Below are 17,403 nucleotides of genomic sequence, written 5' to 3'. Positions count from 1 at the left end.
TCTCTTGCTTATGCGGTTCTAATCTCACTTTCTCAAGTCTAGATTCTAACTTAGCTCTCTCGCTAGGTTCTTTCTTTAGACTCTCTCTCAAGTAGCTCTAAAGGGGTGATGGACGCATACATAAGACAAAATGATCGCATAAAAATGAAGATCTTAGGTCATGCTAGCTAAGTACTTCTCAACCCATTCGAAAGTTTAGTTACTCATGCATAATGTAAAGAGAATGAACAAATGTAGAGATATAAGTTCCATTCTATAAATGAAACCAGAATTCAGAATGACAACGGGAAATAAAGATAGGGAGCCTGGCAGCAATTTCTTGCTTCCCAAGGCTTTTACACTGAGTTTCTCTATTCTGCCCAAAAGAATATTCTTGCTTTCGCAGGACCCTCTCTCTATTCTCAACATTTCCCAGTACTCTCTTGAGCTGACCAGGAATGATCTTCCGGCGTCTTTTCTCTTCACTCGCCTCCGCCTTCTAAGTATAAGAAAACTATGAACAATGGCTAACTATCTTCTGTATGGTGAACTTTCTATATGGCTAAGGTCCTTTTTCGGTGGTGGCCTTTGGTATTTATAGAGATCAGGTGAAGAAGCTTTTCTCTCAAATGATTGCACTGATGGGATGTCATTAAATCTCTGTCTGATGCGCCGATTAGTTGTCACCGAAAAGTTGACTGTACTTGCTACAGTGTGTCGTTAACAGCTTGTCAACTTAATTCGGATTCAACCGTCATCAGCTTTCTGTCCCATCGTGATTTATTACACTTTCACCTTGATGCGCCGTCTCTATGTGGCCACCTTCTCAAGTAGATCTTCGCGAGCGCATACGATCGCATAGTCTTACGGTCGCAATCTCTTAATGCGCTCGGACGCTGAATTCCTTGGATTGCAATTCTTCCTTGTGCCAACGCATTTTCCTACACAAAATACGTAAATTAGCTGCTTTAATGCAATGGAGCATGCAATCAAAATGTTCTCAACTTATTGCTTTTGGACACGATTTTACATATTTTTACCATCGCAATCCTACATTTTTTTATATCTTTGCGTGTAATAACGTGCATTTCTGCTCGTTATCACACCCCCAAATTTAAAACAATGTTTGTTCTCAAGCATAAACTAAAGGTTTTTTTCTAGAAAGTCTGTCGCCTTCTTCTTTCCTAGATTTCTCAAGGTTACCTTATTCAAATCCTATGTACCAAAATCTCCTTAATTTCTATTCAGGTCTCTTCTTAAAATATTTCTAAAATTTAGGGACCGCAAGTTTAACCTTTAAGAAATAAAAACTTTACTTGTTTCCCGGGCATCACATGATTTATTTCATAAAAAAAACTTTTTCAACTGGGGTGTTTTCAAATGAATTTTATCCTTGCGTAGTTTAGATATTCTTTCTATGACCTTGAGCTGATCCAAATGCCTAGCCTTCATTTTGGCTTGCCCCCACGTGTGTCATGCGAGCATCCAACTACGAGCAAGACGCTCCTTTTCAGTCTAAACTCATGCCCATTTGGCAGTGGAGTTGCGATCATTTTATTTATGTGTTGATCACGATTCCTACCTTCGTTTTGGCTTGCCTCCACGTGTGTCATGCAGACATCCAACTACGAGTAGGATCCAATCGCAACATTATGATATATATATATGTGTGTGTGTGTGTGTGTGTGTATTTTTGAATGCCTAAAAATAGCAAGGTTGAAAATAAATACCGCACGCCCAAATTTAAACGCAACAATGTCCTCATTGTTGAAAAATTGAAAGAATTCATGTGATGCTCTTAGGAGGTTTCGTAAAAGTCAGTTTGAAAGAAAGTTGGTGGAGCACTAACTTCTAGAAATATTTCATGAATTGACTGTCCTAAAATTAAGTTGACTCTAATGCATGTGATGAAAAATAGAGGCATGCGTTTCATCATTGAAATCATTATTGGCAAAGAAAAACAATGCGGTGACTTACTAAATTAACCAATGTATAATGATTGCGCTGACTAAAGAGGATGCGATGATAAGATTATCAAAGTTAAAATGAGATACGATAGTGCAAAATTTGAAATAAACAAAGTCAAGGAAAGATACAATCCCTAAATTTGCTCTGTCGCTCGCATTATTTGTGATCACATCCTTCTTTGCGGCGAGCCAATTTCTTCGATGGCATTGGTTGTCCGAGCTAATCGCGTCTTTCGGTTATCATGTAGCTCCTCCGCAATCGTTCACCACGATCGTTGCAAAAAAAAAATCGAAAGGGTAAAAAATATAAAAGACAGAGTTAACAAAATCCCCCCCCCCCCTCTTTTTTTTAGATGCAAAAGGAGTAAAAGGATATAGAAATGATAATGGATATAAAGAGGTAGAATTGAGTTCACGAACTGAAGATTTCAAAGGATACTTCAAAAAAGATTGCGTCCCTGATGAATTTGAATTGCATGATTGCGCAGGGACTGCCCACTTCTTCTTTAGTCGGAATTCCTTAGGTACACGGAGGTGTTCTCATGATGCAAGTCTTCTCCGTGATATATTTTGACTCTTTGCCTGTTGACTTTGAATGTTGGTCCTGTCCTCATTGGATAACTCAACTGCTCCATGCGGGGATACCTCTTTGAATATAAAAGACCAGACCATCGTGATTTTAACTTGCCGAAAAAAAGTCGTAGCCGAGAATTGTACAACAAGACCTTCTGTCCGACTTGAAGATTCTTCTCGCATAGTTGTTTGTCATGCCAACGTTTTGCACGCTTCTTGTAGATTTTGGCGTTCTCATATGCGTGAGTTCTCCATTCATCAAGCTCAACCAATCGAAGTTTCCTTGCTTCCCCTGCGGCCTTTAAGTCGAAATTGAGCTTTTTCACTACCCACATTGCCTTATGCTCTAGCTCAAGCGGTAAATGGCATGCCTTTCCAAACACCAGCGCATACGGGGACATGCCTGTAGGTGTCTTATAGGCGGTTCTGCATGCCCACAAGGCGTCGTCCAGCTTCATTGCCCAATCTTTGTGTGAAAGCTTTACCACCTTCTCTAATATCAGCTTGATTTCCCTGTTGGATGCTTCAGCTTGACCATTTGTTTATGGATGGTATGTGGTGGCTATCTTATGACGGATATTATACTTGTGCAGCAATTTGTTGATGATGTTATTAAGAAAGTGAGAGCCTTCACCACTTATTATGGCACGTGGAGTGCCAAAACGAGTGAAAATATTTTTCCTCAAGAACTTGGAGACTACCACTACATCGCTTGATACCGCTTCTGCCCATTTGGAAACGTAGTCGATGGCCAATAAAATGTATTTATGACCATTTGATAGAGGAAATGGTCCCATAAAGTCTATGCCCCAGACGTCGAATAGTTCCAATTCTAAGATGATATTCATGGGCATCGCATGCTTCCATGAAATATTTCCCGTGCGTTGGCACCGGTCGCATTTCTTTGCATAGTCTCTTGCATCCTTGAATAAAGTTGGCCAAAAATATCCACTTTGTAACACCTTTGTTGCTATGCATTGCCCCCAAAGTGTCCTCTATATGGCGCGTCATGGCATTGCGATAGTATGCGCTGGTGAGCAGCGTCTGGTACGCATAGGCGCAAAATCTGGTCTGATCCCCTCTTATAAAGGTTTGGCTCGTCCCAATAATATAATTTACATTCATGTCTGAGCCGCCTCTTTTGGTGGGCTGTGTAGTTCTCAGGAAATTGTTCACAAACCAGAAAATTGACCACGTTCGCATACAATAGTAACTCGTCAATTTTGAATAGCTGCTCACTTGGAAAAGTTGTGTTCACCTCCAACTGGTTGCGATCGACTTCTGGATATTCTAATCTTGATAAATGGTCCCCAACCTGGTTCTCCATCCCCTTGCGATCAATGATTTCCATGTTGAATTCTTGAAGGAGGAGAATCCATCGAATCAACCTCGGCTTCGCATCTTTCTTTATCATTAAATACTTGATTGCCGAGTGGTCAGTATGAACGATCACTTTGGATCCCAGTAGGTAAGCTCTGAATTTCTCCAATGTAAAGATCACCGCAAGCAGTTCTTTTTCTGTGGTAGTGTAATTTGTTTGGGCAGGGTTCAAGGTTCTACTCGCATATGTGATGGGGTGTAGCATTGTTTTCTTCTTTTGCGCCAGCACCGCCCCCATCGCATAACCGCTTGCATCGCACATTAGTTCAAAGGGTTGTGTCCAGTCCGGTGCGATCAACATAGATGCAGTTATTAATGCGTTCTTCAGTATCTTGAATGCGTTGAGGCATTGTTCATCAAAGTCAAACGTTCTTTCTGCCTCCAGCAATGCACTCAATGGTCGTGCAATCTTTGAAAAATCCTTCACAAAATGTCGATAAAAACATGCATGTCCTAAGAAACTCCTGACAGCCTTCACATTTGCTAGAGGTGGGAGCTTTTCAATCGCCTCAATCTTCGTTTTATCCACCTCCAGCCCGTCCTTGGAGACTTTGTGCCCGAGCACAATTCCTTCACCTTAAAGTGGCATTTCTTCCAGTTCAGCACAAGGTTCGTCTCTTCACATCTCCTCGGTATCTTCTCTAGTTTATTGAGATAGACTTCGTATGTTTTCCCGTACACCAAGAAGTCGTCCATGAAAATTTCTACAGAATCTTCAACATACTCAGAAAAGATGGCCATCATACACCTCTGGAATGTGCTCGGCACATTGCATAAGCCGAACGGCATGCGTCGAAACGTAAATGTTCCATAGGGGCAGATGAATGTGGTTTTCTCTTGATCTTCAGAAGCAATCATGAGTTGCTTGTAGCCTGCATATCCATCCAAAAAGCAAAGTAATCATTTCTTACTAGGCGGTCTATCATCTGGTCAATAAAAGGCAAGGGGAAATGATCTTTCTTCGTCGCCGCATTCAGTTTGCGGTAGTCCATGCAGAACCGCCAGCCAGTGACGGTCCTCGTCAATATTAGTTCATTATTTGCATTTGGGACTACCGTCATCCCTTCTTTCTTTGGCACACATTGCACGGGGCTGACCCACGTGCTGTCGGCGATTGGATACATAATCTCTGCGTCCAACCATTTGATTATCTCCTTCTTAACGACCTCTTTCATCGCAGGGTTTAGTCTGCTTTGATGTTTGATCGATCCTTTTTTATTCTCCTCGAGACGTATCCTGTGCATGCAATATGCGAGGATGATTCCTCTAATGTCTGCTAGCGACCAGCCAATTACTTTTATGTACTTTTTTAGATGGTCAGCAGAGCATGCTCTTGATCTTCTTGAAGTGCAGAGGAAATTATTACTAGTAGCGTTTCATCTTGCCCCAAAAAAGCATACTTCAGATGGTTTGGCAAGGTTTTCAACTCTACTATCGGTGGTTGTTCCAATGATGGTTTTGGTGTTTTTCTCTCATCATTCATCGTCAGCTTTTCTTCTTTGGTTGTTGTTTCTCCGATCGAATTGCAGGTTACAATGGATGCGGTCGCATCCTCTCTTTCTTCTTCATCTTCAGACTTTTCTTCTTCATACAAACTGGGTTCAACATCGGAATCTGTGAGGTCTTCTTCTTCCGGATATTTCATAGCTCTGATAATATCAAACCTGATCTTCTGTCCGTTCACGTCAGTATGATCTCTCCTTTGTAAACATCAATCTGAGCGCGACCAGTGGATAAAAATGGTCGTCTCAGAATGATGGGTACATCCTTGTCCGCTTCAACATCAAAGGGATGAAGTCTGCTGGTAAGATAAATTTGTCAATCGTGACTAGGACATCCTTCACCTTCCCTTCTGGATGAACAAGGGATCTGTCAGCTAGCTGGAGAGTCACCGTCGTGGGCACCAGCTGCCCTACATGTAGCTGCTTAAAAATTGAAAGGGGAATTAAGTTGATACTGGCCCCGATATCGCAAAGCGCGTGACCAATATATAACCCTCCAATTGAGTAGGGTATTGTGAAGCTTCCAGGGTCACGCATTTTCGATGGAATTATGGTTTTTGAACTTTGGTCAATGCCACCGTTGCGAACTTACCTGTGCTTCTTGTCTTCGTCACCAAGTCCTTCAGAAACTTCACATACTTTGGCATTTGTTCGATCGCTTTAGTGAAAGGGATGTTGATATGTAATTGTTTCAGCATATCCATGAAGCGATGATATTGCATTTCATCATTTTTCTTCTTCTTAAGTCTTTGGGGAAATGGTGGCAGCTGTATTTTCACGGTTTCCTACTCTATCAGCTTAGAAGTGGACGCAATTTTCGGTTCCATCATCTTCTGTTCTTCTGGCTCCTCTTGAGTCAACAGGGTCTGTGGTTCCATCGCAACTGGAGCAATCCGGCGTAGCTCCTTCTTCTCCTCCGTCACTGTCTTTCCACTTCGCAACGTCACAACTTGACATTGCTCCTTTCTCGTACTCTCTGGGTTGCGCGGGAGCTCTGTTGAACTCGACAGTGCCCCTTACGGTCTACTTTTAAGTTCGCCCGTAATCTGTCCTATCTGAATTATAAGATTGCGGATAGACGTCGTTTGATTCTAGAGAACTATTTCATTCTTCTCAATATACTGCTTCAGTAAGCTCTCCAGAGATGAAGATTGCGACGCCTGCGAACTACTAGCTTGATTTTGTGGTTGACCGTTTGTTCACGGAAAAAATCCTTGCGGCCCGCCTTTTTGCGCCATCGGTTGAAAAATTTTGTTGTTGGTTTTCCATGCAAAGTTAGGGTGGTTTCTCCATCCAAGGATGTAAGTATTAGAAAAAGAATTATTCTTCACGAAATAAACAAACTGTGGGTTCCTCTGACATTCCTCCATTGGATGGCCTTCTCCGTAAGTGGCACAACTTGTGCTCGTTTGATCGATTGTGTTGACCTACCCCCTATGCGTTCCTGGGCTGCTGATTGTGATTCCTTGTATTAAATTCATCATCGCATTCATTTGGTTTTGTAGGGATGCGGTGGTCCCATTGCTTGCGTCACTGTCTTTAATTCTCAATCGTTGATCACTTTCTCTCCAGTCTTCTTGATTTTTCGAAATGCGATCAAGTATATTCTTAGCCTCGTCGTATGTTTTGTCGAGCAGACCTCCAACTGCTGCCGCATTGGCAGCCGTCTGCGATGTACGATTCAAACCGTGGTAGAAAGTTTCCATTTGGAGACAATCGGGTAAGCCATTGTGTGGACAATCTCGCACCAGTCTTTTAAACCACTCCCAGGCGCCACTGAGCGATTCATCAATATCTTGTTCAAAATTAGTGATCAGCTTCCTCTGTCTTGCGTTTTCTGTCGGGGGGAAGTACTTCTTCATGAACTTTTCAACTACCTGTTCCCACAATGTGATCTCCCCTGGTTCGAATGAATAAACTCATTTCCGTGCTTAGTCACACAACAAAAATGGGAACAGCGTTAGTCGAACCTCCTCAGCGGAGATGTTTGGAAACACAAACGTATTACATATTTCAATAAAACTCTGGAGGTGGGCGTGCAGATCCTCCCCACACCTACCATCAAACTGTCCGACAGTTTGAATCATCTGCAGCATCACCGGCTTCATCTCAAACCTCGATCCGTCCAAAGCTGGCCTTATGATTATTAGCGAGAAATCATAAAGGTTGGGCGACGCATAGTCCCGGATGGGCCCATTGCGGTCGTTCACCAAGAGGATGGGGTTCGCCATGATATTATTTGCATTTCTTGCTCTGTTTTCCGATTGCTCCGCCATTTTGGGATTTCTCTCTTGTTGTTGATGTAGGCGGTTATCACTTCTTCTTCTTCGAAAAGTTCTCTAAATCTCTGGGTCGTAATCGGGCTCAGGAACTTGTCCTTCGCTCATACAATGCCCTTCCCTTACCAAAGGAGAGGCAGTGCACAGAGATGGAAAGCAACAAAGAAAATAAAAAAGTTACCGTTAGCACAATGTGTATTGTCGTAGTCCCCGACAACAGCACCAAAAACTTGATAAGTTGTGAATATGATGAAATAATGGTGTATATTGTGATGTTGGTGTATGCGTTGTACATGCAAGTTTTCCTAGCAAAATTCAAGTATAAATCCTACTAGGTTGACTGTTAAGCCCAGGGTCGAACACAAGGACTATGGAGACAGTATGCGACGGTGATTTCTGATTCCTTTGCAGTGGCAAATAAAACAATGAGTTGGTCGGTATGTTTGTTTAAGGTATAGATTCTATGCGGCGGAATTGAGAAAATAATTAATAACAACCAAAGTTACAATGAATATGCGCGGAACGGGTTGAGAAGGGATTTAGCTAACACTTCCAAAGATTGCGTTCAAGTTATGCGATCATGCTACACACATACAACAGCAGGTCATCTCTCAATGCTAATGCTATAGCTCCTAGTTTTAAGACGCATGCGATGTATACGATGATGTCTATAGGACTTACGTCTAAGCCTCTATTCTTATCTATGCAATGATGAATGACACACACATACACAAAGCGACCGCATGCTACCATAACCTATTTCTAGGGTGCATGCGATGCATGTTAACAAACATAATTTATCTCTAAGTTTCAATTACTTGCTTATGCGGTTCTTATCTAACTTTCTCAAGCCTAGATTCTAACCTAGCTCTCTCAAGTCTAGGTTCTTTCTTTAGACTCTCTCTCGAATAGCTTTAAAGTGGTAATGGACGCGTATATAAGACAAGATGATCGGGTAAAATGAAGATCTTAGGTCATGCTAGCTAAGTGCTTCTCAACCCATTCAGAAGTTTAGTTACTCATGTGTAATGCAAAGAGAGTGAACAGATGTAGAGATGTAAATTCCATTTTATAAATGAAATCATAATACAGAATGACAATGGAAAGTAGGGATAGTGAGCCTGGTAGCAATGTCTTGCTTCCCAAGGCTTTTACACTGTGTCTTTCTCTACTCTGCCCAAAAGAATATTCTTGCTTTCGCAAGAGTCGACCCTCTCTCTGTTCTCAATGCTTCCCGGCACTCTCTCGATCTAACCAGGAACGATCTTCCGACGTCGTCTCTCTTCCCTCTCCTCCGCCTTCTAAGTATATAGAAATTACAGACTACGGCTATCTATGTATATAGTGGACAAGAACTCTAAAATTCTAAAACTGCTAAACTCGAACAGAACTCCTTTAACGAAGATGGTCTTTGGTATTTATAGAGCTTTAGTATGCCGATTAATTGTCACCGAAAAGTTGAGTGTACTTGCTACAGTATGTTGTTAACGGCTTGTCAACTAAATTCAGATACGAGCGTCATCAGCTTCTATCCCATCATGATTTATTAAGCTTTCACCTTGATGCGCCATCTCTATGCGGCCACCTTCTTTAGCAAATCTTCGCGAACGCATACGATCGCATAACTTTACGGTCACAATCTTCTAATGCACTCAAACCTTGAATTCCTTGGATCGCAATTCTGCCTTTTGCCAACGCATTTTCCTGAACAAAATACGTAAATTAGCTACTTTAATGCGATGGGTGCATGCGATCGCAAAGTTCTCAACTTAATGCTTTTGGACACGCTTTTACATATTTTTACCGTCGTAATCCTACATTCTTTTATATCTTTGCATTGTAATAACATGCATTTCTGCCCGTTATCAATAGTCAACAAGTCTGTAGCATTCTTAGTTTTTATGTTGATGATATCTTGCTCATTGGAATTGAGACAAGTTTCCTTGCTGACATAAAGAGATGGTTAGCAACACAATTTCAAATGAAAGATTTGGATGATGCTCAATACGTTCTAGTAATATAGATCTTTCAGAATTGAAAGAATAGAACTCTAGCACTATCTCAGACATCTTATATTGACAAGATGTTGTCAAAATATAATATGCAAAATTCCAAAAAAGGTATGTTACCTTTTAGACATGGAATTCATTTATCAAAAGAACGTTGTCCTAAGACACCTCAAGATGTTGAGGAAATGACAAGAATTCCATACGCATCTGCATTTGGGAATTTGACGTACGCAATGTTATGTACACGTCCTGACATATGCTTTTCAGTTGGAATTGTCAGCAAATTCCATTCCAATCCGGCGCCATAAACTTGTTTGTTTGAAAACGCTAATGTGTATGATTGATGATGTTCTATGCGATACTACTGCTAGATATGCGTTAATTATGGATGTTCACGTAGTATGCCATGCATTGTCATAAGTTTTCTTACGATGGAACCAAGTGTAATTCCACCGCAAGTTTCTCGGTGTAATCCGAGGTCGAACACAGGGACTATTTTAGGTTATTGTGGTATATTCGTGATATATGCGACCAATTTTTCAATCTTTAAAAAGGATGTTTTGTGTACAAGTATATAAAATTGTGGTAAAGTAAATGAAAGCAGTAAAAATGCGATAGTAAAATGAAATACAATAAACCTAAGCTAGATGATACAAGATACAGGCTCATGATACATGATGCTAGGGTCGAGGTTGGCTATGAAGGTTATGCACAGAACATGGGATGCGGCGGGAAGTCTTATGAACAAAATAGAAAGATAAAGATAAATAATATAAACAACGCAAGTCCTCAATTGCACAGAAACTATAAATACGATTCTGCTCTTCCCTTGGCGTACACCTTTTAGTGATTGGTCGTGCTCCCATATATCTATGGTGAGACAGAGACTAGCGTAATGAACTCAAGGTTGCTTCCATATCTGGAAGTAATACTCGCTTTAGTTAACACATTCTTCTAATCTTCTCTCGATAGATCAGAATGGCATCTTCACTTATGCTCTCGCAAGTGAGGATGTCGTCTAGCATGCCTTAGCTAAACGCATTTTATACCTTTAACACAGACTAATTACTTGTTTGATTCATATTAACTATCAGAGGATTAAAAAGATATCATGGAGAAAGTGATTAATGGAGGAATGGAAATAGATAGAGAATGGTATATGAAAGCTATCGAAACATTTAATATGTCTATTAAGCGTTTGATACATGGTGTGTGAATGAAGAGATAAAGAGAAAGTGAAATACAACGATGAAAGAAATAGAACAGATACAAACAAGCACCAACGTCTTGGCACCGATTCGATGGAGATCTGCTTGTCAGATTTGATGGATATGATGATAGGAAGAGCTTCCCTCTCAGGCTTGCTCAATCGGTAGCAGGGATCTTTACATAGAGCTTCAAATCGGGTATTTAACAGAATAGATCTGAGACTCACCTCTCGGCCTTGTCTCGTTTTCTCCCCAGATTTCTTCAATTAAGCATTCAGCTCAGCCTTTTCTCTCAATACTTTAGTAGCAATTCACCCCGTATCAAGTAGCATAAGTTTTCTCTGAAATCTATGGGGTATTTATAGGTGCAGGTCTTTGACTCCAGCCTTGTGGTCCCCACTGATTGTTATGCTAATTCCGAAGATGAAGGGATATTATTCCTTCTGTTATGCAATCAAACCGTCAATTCTACACAACCATAGTTGTACACGTGTCTCAATCCTCCACTTTTGTGTTGCTCAGTTGCATCTTTCGATCATGAGTTCGCATGCAATGTTGTTTTTATTACCGCATGCGGTTGAAAGTCAGCTCTAGATCGACTGTCGCATTGCACCATAATTGCGATAATCGTCTCTTCATTGTTGATTAACGGGCGCAATGTGACAGAGATGCGTTGATCAGATTCTCGTGAGTCTTGAGTGCAAGCGGTGACTTGGTTTCCTGCAAAATAGAGTAAAACTCAGCTTGTCTTCCATCTTTATGGTGTTAGTGGGTGTAATTGCGATTATTTATAATTATGTAATTTTAAGCTAATTTTCATACAAGCATATTCACTAATTTTTGGCCGCAATATCTAGATAAGGTGACATAAATAACTTGTATTTCTACAAGTTATCACACCCCCAAATTTAGATATATGCTTGTCCTCAAGCATATCTTCTACTAAGGCAATCATGCTCAATTCCTATCCTATATTTTTGCTACGATTGGTTGCTCTGAATGTTACATTTAGGCACATTACTTGACATCGCAATTTCCTTCTATCCTTGCTAATTCTTAGCAAGCCCTACTTTATTCTTCTACATGACAAAATTCTGCTAAAAAATGCTTTTCTAGTTTTCAAAATAGAATGAAATAGAATGTTTATCTCTTCTTTGTCAAAACAACTTGATGTATTTATATGCGGTGAGCAAAACTTTGCGTCATTTATTTATTTAGAGACTGTTGGTCATGGTTACACTCTTCGTTTTGGCATATCCCCACGGGTGTCATGCGGACATCCAACTACGGTTGTGTGCCAATTTCAACTTTAACTCATGACATTCAGAGGAGTTGTCTCTTGCATTCTATTATTTTTTTTCTTTCCGTACTGCATTGTTCTTGGAAACACACCTTCGTTTTGGCTTGCTCCTACGGGTGTCATACGAACATCCAACTACGAGTAGGCTCCTTTCACAACTAAACTCTTATCAGGTTGGGACAGTTTTGAGGTTTTCCCTTGCGCTGACATTGGAGTTTTGCAATTTTTTTTTTAAATGAAAAATGGACGCATTTTCTTTAATACTGCATAATCTTGATCTCATCTGCTCAGACTTTACCCACCCTCAAATTTAAAGATGAGCAAGGTCCTCATTGCGTTGTTTGGATAGATTAGACAAACACTTAGAAGAAAATTTCAAAAAGAAGGTTTGAGCAGAACTTTGAAAGATAAAAAGTAAAGTACTGCTAGACGAAGAATTAACTAAGTGTTAGTCAGAATTTGCTAAGTATGGGAAATGTTTCTAAGTATAAACATACAATACATCATAGCAACGCAATGAAGATCGTAATAATAAAAGATTAAGAACATCACAAAAATTAACAAAGGAAGATAAAGAAAAAGGCATAGGCAAAAAGTAGAGCGAATCATGTATTCCAATTGTATTGAATATTAACAAAGTGTACAAATAAGTATAATTGAACGCAATATAAAATTTTCTGTTGCCTATACAAGAGTCAAAGAATTTGATTAACTTACAAATTTGATTCAGAAGGATGCACGATTAAGATTCGCACCCTGCTTCTAATAAACGCAGATACATTTTTGCCAAGGACGGGCAACACGCATACATCCCCGCAACACACCCCTTAACTAAACATATTTCTGGAGGGTAACTCGACATAGTGCATTTAACTAAGTATGGGCAAAGGACATATACGCGCGCAACACACCCCCCACCGCAATGCATTTGGGTGTATTGGACGCACAGTGTTTCTTGGTACCTCTTGCTACACCCATCTTCTCATTACATACCAGTTTACTTTCCTTTCTCTCTACTTCATCAAAAACGCAAGTCAAAAAGACTTTATGGTGATTCATCCCACATAAATTATACTACCGACACTACTAAATTTAAGGTATGAAAATACATGATAGAAATACATGCGAAATTAAATTGGAAGGAAATAAAAAAAGTATTGAAGACTAATCCTACTAGACAGTAATTAACGTAATTTAGAAAACGGTAAAAGAAAACTGTAAGAAAGCAAGTAAACATAAATAGGGAAGCTGATTGAAAGAAGTTCTTAGAATTACCACAATCACTCCCCCTGTAAGCTGTTTAATCCTGCTTGCCCAAGTCAATGGTGTCCATGCGTCGATCGAAGTTGCCCCCATAGTAGGGCTTAATCCGCTGACCATTGACTTTGAATGCATTGTTCCCCTCTAAAGTTGTTAGTTCCACTGTGCTGTGAGGAAAGATTGTCTTGATTCGGAATGGCCCAAACCAGTGAGACTTCAACTTTCCTGGGAACAATCTCAAATGTGCGTTGAATAGTAATACCTATTGTTTGAAATTCAAAACATCCCTCCGCCTCTTTGCGTTGACAGATGGAGGAAAGAATCTATTCATGAACCTATCAACCAACTACTCCCATCCATTAATTTCGTCTGGCTCTAATGCTTGAGCCCACCTCTTTACTTCATCCCGCAATGTGTACGGGAATAGATATAGTTTAAGACCTTCTTGAGTTACACCAGACGTGGAGAATGTGTTGCACATGTCTACAAAATTCGTCAAATGAACATATGGGTCTTCTCCCTGTAATCCTCTAAATTGTCCCACATTCTGAATCATTTGCAGCATAATAGGTTTTATTTCAAAGCTTGCATTCCCCTCAACAATGGGTCTTGAAATTCCTGGTGAGAAATTATAAAAATAAGGCGCCGCATATTCCCTCATAGGGATATTATGGTCAGCGGCAAGAAAAACTGGATCTTGCGCTAGTAAATTTCCCATTTGGTTTCCTGCGGGTGCCATATCTTCATTAGCCATACTTCTTCACCAATTACTTTGGCCCTAATGAACTCTTGCGCGAATAGTACACTTGATCTCTGGGTCCACTTAGAATCACTAGAACACTCCAGCGCTCGCAAGCCGTCAGACTACTCTCTGCGTTGAACAGCCAGTACAAAGAGATCTGTCCTGCAAAATACCAAAAACACACTCAAACAATAAATCATTAATCAGTTCCTCGGCAACGGCGCCATAAACTTGTTTGTTTGAAAACATTGATGTGTATGATTGATGATGTTCAATGTGATACTATTCCTCGGTGTAATCCGAGGTCGACAGGGACTGTTTTAGGTTATTATGGTATGTTCGTGATATATGCGGCCAATTTTTCAATCTTTAAAAAGAATGTTTTGTGTACAAGTATATAAAATTGTGGTAAAGTAAATGAAAGTAGTAAAAATGTGATAGTAAAATGAAATAAAATAAACCTAAGTTAGATGATACAAGATATAGGCTCATGATACAAGATGCTAGGGTCAAGGCTGGCTATGAAGGTTATGCAAAGAACATGTGATGCGGTGGCAAGTCTTATGAACAGAATAGAAAGAGAAAGATAAATAATATAAACAATGCAAGTCCTCATTTACTCTGAAGCTATAAATACGGTTCCGCTCTTCCTTTGGCATACATCTTTCAATGATTGGCCGCGCTCCCACATGTCTGTGGTGAGACAGAGCTAGCGTAATGAACGCAAGGTTGCTTCCATGTCTGGAAGTACTACTCGCTTTAGTTAATGCATTCTTCTAATCTTCTCTCGATAGATCAGAATGGCATCTTCACTTATGCTCTCGCAGGTGAGGATGCCGTCTAGCATGACTTAGCTAAATGGATTTTATACCTTTAACACAGATTAAGTACTTGTTTGATTCATATTAACTATCAGGGGATTAAAAAGACATCATGGAGAAAATGATTAATGGAGGAACGGAAATAGACAGAGAATGGTATATGAAAGCTATCGAAACATTTAATATGTCTATTAAGCGTTTGATACATGGTGTGTGAATGAAGAGATAAAGAGATAGTGAAATACAATGATGAAATAAATAGAACAGATACAAGCAAGCGCCAATGTCTTGACACCGATTCGATGGAGATCTGCTTGCCGGATTGGATGGATCTGATGATAGGAAGAGCTTCCCTCTCAGGCTTGCTCAACCGGTATCAAGGGTCTTTATACAGAGCTTCAAATCGGGTATTTGGCAGAATAGATCTGAGACTCACCTCTCGGCCTTGTCTTGTCTTCTCCCTGGATTTCTTTAATTAAGAATTCAGCTCAGCCTTTTCTCTCAACACTTTAGCAGCAATTCGCCCCGTATCAAGTAGCATAAGTTTTCTCTGAAATTTATGGGGTATTTATAGGTGCAAGTCTTTGACTCCAGCCTTGTGGTCCCCACTGATTGTTATGCTAATTCCGAAGATAGAGGGATATTATTCCTTCTGTTATGCAATCAGACCGTCAATTCTGCACAACCGTTAGTTGTACACGTGTCTCAATCCTCCACTTTTGCGTTGCTCAATTGCATCTTTCGATCATGAGTTCGCATGCGATGTTGTTTTTATTACCGCATGCGGTTGAAAGTCAGCTCCGAATCGACTGTCACATTGCGCCGTCATTGCGATAATCGTTTCTTCATTGTTGATTGACGGGCGCAATGTGACAGAGATGCATTGATCAGCTTCTCGTGAGCCTTGAGCGCAAGCGGTGACTTGGTTTCCTGCAAAACAGAGTAAAACTCGACTTGTCTTCCATCTTAATGGTGTTAGTGGGTGTAATTGCGATCATTTATAATTATTGTAATTCTAAGCTAATTTTCATACAATCGGCACATATTCACTAACTTTTAGTCGCAATATCTAGATAAGGTGACATAAATAACTTGTATTTCTATAAGTTATCAGGGCCCCTTTGTTCAAGACCAGGATTTAGTGCTTAAGAGAACAACCTATCTACTAACCCTGAGTGGGATAGGAGTGAATTCTATCTTATAGAGCTATGTCCTCAGCTATCTATCCTATCTTATCCTTAAAATGGGAAGCTTATTGAGCAATGGTGATGAACTATTCTCACCTATGCAGATCAAAGGATAATTCCGAATAAATAAGAATTCATAATTAGCTGACGATTAAGATCGAGTTACCAATGGTCATTGAATTTGAAATAGTCTGTTTTAATAATAAACGGTTGTTATAAAAAAAATGACTATTTCGAGGTCTGATCTTATGCAAAATCATTGCATAGGATGTCCCCCCCCCCCAACTCACATGTCTTCACATAAATGATTTTGAGATCACATCATTTGTATCAGTATACAAAATGGGTTGCATCCAATAGTGTCACTAGGATGAGGTACCCAATCTAATCCATATACTTATGACCATTTTGATCATCTTTTATGTCGCCACATAAAGTTAAAGTATTCATATTATAGCCATGGATTCATTTATTGGATTTTTATAATAGAATGCAATATCAATAACAATTTATTGAAAAAAACTCAATAATACAATTATTGATAAATAGAATATGTTAACAATATTTACGAACTGCGAGTATAGGACATTCCCAACAATCTCCCACTTGGACTAAAACTCCAGTGAGATACAAATATACAAATATGTAATGTTTACAAAGTTGAGAAAAATAGGGAGAAAATACAATAAACTACGGCATCAGAATATCCTTGTTATTCTCCCACTTGTCCTAGATTAAGATGTTTGTAGTCCTAGTCCGACCAGGTGGCCCTCGAACACTTTAGCCAAGAAGGCCTTCGTAAAAGGATCAGCAAGGTTGTTTTCTGAGGCTATCTTCGTGACTATCATGTCTTCTCAATATAATATCTTCCTAATGAGATGGTACTTTCTTTCAATATGTTTTCCATGTTTGTGACTTCTTTTGGAATTGCCAACTGCACCACTATTGTCGCAATATAGGGTAATGGGCAGATGCATATTTGGAACTACTTCCAAATCTGTCAGGAACTTGTGCAGCCACACTGCTTCTTTAGCTGCTTTGCATCCAGCTACATATTTTGCTTCCATCATGGAATCATCTATACAACTTTGTTTGATTTTTCTCCATACTATAGCTCCTCTGTTAAGAGTGAAAATTGATCCTGAAGTAGATTTTCTAGAATCTATATCAGTCTGAAAATCAGAATCAGTGTGCTA

At 39.8% G+C, this 17,403-nt stretch overlaps 1 non-coding gene across 1 annotated transcript; it reads left to right on the top strand.

Annotated features, from left to right (window-relative positions):
- Window positions 1-7,123: 7,123 nt before the first annotated feature.
- Window positions 7,124-7,230, top strand: LOC120080657 (small nucleolar RNA R71). Its single transcript, XR_005482608.1, has one exon. It is a non-coding gene; the product is annotated as a small nucleolar RNA R71 (small nucleolar RNA).
- Window positions 7,231-17,403: the final 10,173 nt, after the last annotated feature.

Source organism: Benincasa hispida, chromosome 6 (assembly GCF_027475165.1).
Source record: "Benincasa hispida cultivar pf3 chromosome 6, pf3_genome.v1.1, whole genome shotgun sequence".
NCBI classification, from domain to species: Eukaryota; Viridiplantae; Streptophyta; class Magnoliopsida; order Cucurbitales; family Cucurbitaceae; genus Benincasa; species Benincasa hispida.
The sequence above is the reverse complement of the archived record's forward strand: the minus strand, read 5'-3'. Positions and strand labels throughout refer to the sequence as shown.